A 2,141-nucleotide genomic window follows, 5' to 3' on the forward strand; every position below is an offset into this window, starting at 1 on the left:
CGCTCAGGGCCCGCCCAGTCCTTCGCCAGGCTTAGCAGTACTAGCGCGAAGCCGCCTTCCCGAAGGGAAAAGGGGAGGAGACCTACGGAGGCTGTGCGGGGAGCCTGCGCGCTCGCTAGCCTCTCACCGCCCCGTGCGCGTGCCCCTGGGGTGCTGGGCGGGGCGGAGGGGCCTCAGGTGAAGGCGAGGTGAAAAGGCGGCGGTGGGGGGTGAAGAGCTCAAGCAGGTGAGTGGGGCAGCGGTTCCACCCTCAGGTCCGAGTGGGTGCCGGGTCAGAACTACAGGAGCCACGAGAAGCTCCACAAGTTGTGGGAGACCCGGAGTCAACTGAAGTCTTTTTGGGCCAATTATGGGCACATACACACAATGCCCACTAAATCGTAATTAATCCCATTCATTTGTGGAAGGTGTTTTTAAAACATTTTTTTCCATTTTTATTTTTAAAAGTATTTAGCCCTGGCTGGTGTAGCTCAGTGGATTGAGCACGGGCCTGCAAACCAGAGGATTGCGGTTCGATTCCCAGTCAGGGCACATGCCTGGGTTGCAGGCCGGTTCCTTGCAGGCCAACTACCAGCAGAGGATGCACGAAAGGCAACCATACATTGGTGTTTCTCTCCCTCTCTCCTTCCCCTCTACATATAAATAAATAAATAAAATCTTTTTAAAAATATTTATTTATTTATTTATTTATTTATAGAGGGGAAGGGAAGAAGAAAGGGAGAGAAATATCAATGTATGGTTGCCTCTCGTGAGTCCCCTGCTGGACACTGGCTTGCAACCCAGGCCTGTGCCCTGACTGGGAATCAAACTGTGATCATGTGGTTCGCAGGCCTGTGCTTAATCCACTGAGCTACACCAGCCAGGGCTTAAAACATTTTTATTATGGTAAAATATGTAACATAAAATTGAACATTTTAAATCATTTTAAAAGATTTTTTTATTTATTTTTAGAGAGAGGGGAAGAGAAGGAGAAAGAGGGAGAGAAATCTCAGTGTGTGGTTGCCTCTTGCCCGCCGTTACTGAAGACCTGGCCTGCAACAAAGGCATGTGCCCTGACTGGGAATCAACTGCGATCCTTTGGTTTGCAACCTGTCCTCACTCCACCTAGTACACCAGCCAGGGCCATTTTAAATCATTTTTAAACCTACAGTTCAGTGGCATTAAGCTCATTCACATTGTTGTGCAAACATCACCATCATCAACTTCCAGAACTTTTCCATCTTCCTAAACTGCCACTCTTCCCCCATTAAACACACTGCCCCCAGCCCCCTGGCGCTCACCTTCTTTCTGTCTCTATGAATCTCTTCTAGGGACCTCATAAAACTGGAGTCACCCACTATCTGTCCTGTTGTGACTGGTTTATTTCACTCAGCATATGTCCTCAAGGACATATGTCCTCAATGTCCTCAAGGTTCCTCCACAGGGTTGTAGCAGGTGTCAGAGTTTCCTTCCTTTTTAAGACTGAATAGTATTCCATTGTATGGATGGACCCCAATCTGTTGATTTATTCATCCTTTGGTAGACCTTTGAGGTTTCCCACCTTTTGGCTATTGTGAATAATGCTATGAACATGAGTGTACAAATATCTGTTCAAATCCCTGCTTTCAATTCATTTGGGTATCTCTCTAGAAATGGAATTGCTAGATCATATGGTAATTCTATATTTAATTTTTTTTTAAAGATTTTATTTATTTATCTTTAGAGAGGAAGGGAAGGAGAGAAGGAGAGAAATATCAATGTATGGTTGCCTCTTGTGTGTCCCCTGCTGGGAACTGGCCTGCAACCCAGGCCTGTGCCCTGACTGGGAATCGAACCTTGGTCATGTGGTTCGCAGGCCCGAGCTCAATCCACTGAGCTACACCAGCCAGGGCTATATTTAATTTTTAAAGGAACCACTATACTGTTTCCCACAGTGGCTGCACCATTGCATGAGAAAGATTATTTTTAACACTAATTTTTAAAAAGATTTTATTTACCTTTAGAGGGGAAGGGAAGGATAGAGGGAGAGAAATGTCAATGTATGGTTGCCTCTCATGAGTCCTTTGCTGGGAACTGGCCCGCAACCCAGGCATGTGCCCTGACTGGGAATCGAACCGGGATCGTCTTGTTCGCAGGCCTGTGCTCAATCCACTGAGCTACGC

Source organism: Sturnira hondurensis, unplaced genomic scaffold (assembly GCF_014824575.4).
Source record: "Sturnira hondurensis isolate 20B ecotype Veracruz unplaced genomic scaffold, ASM1482457v3 Scaffold0003693, whole genome shotgun sequence".
NCBI lineage: Eukaryota > Metazoa > Chordata > Mammalia > Chiroptera > Phyllostomidae > Sturnira > Sturnira hondurensis.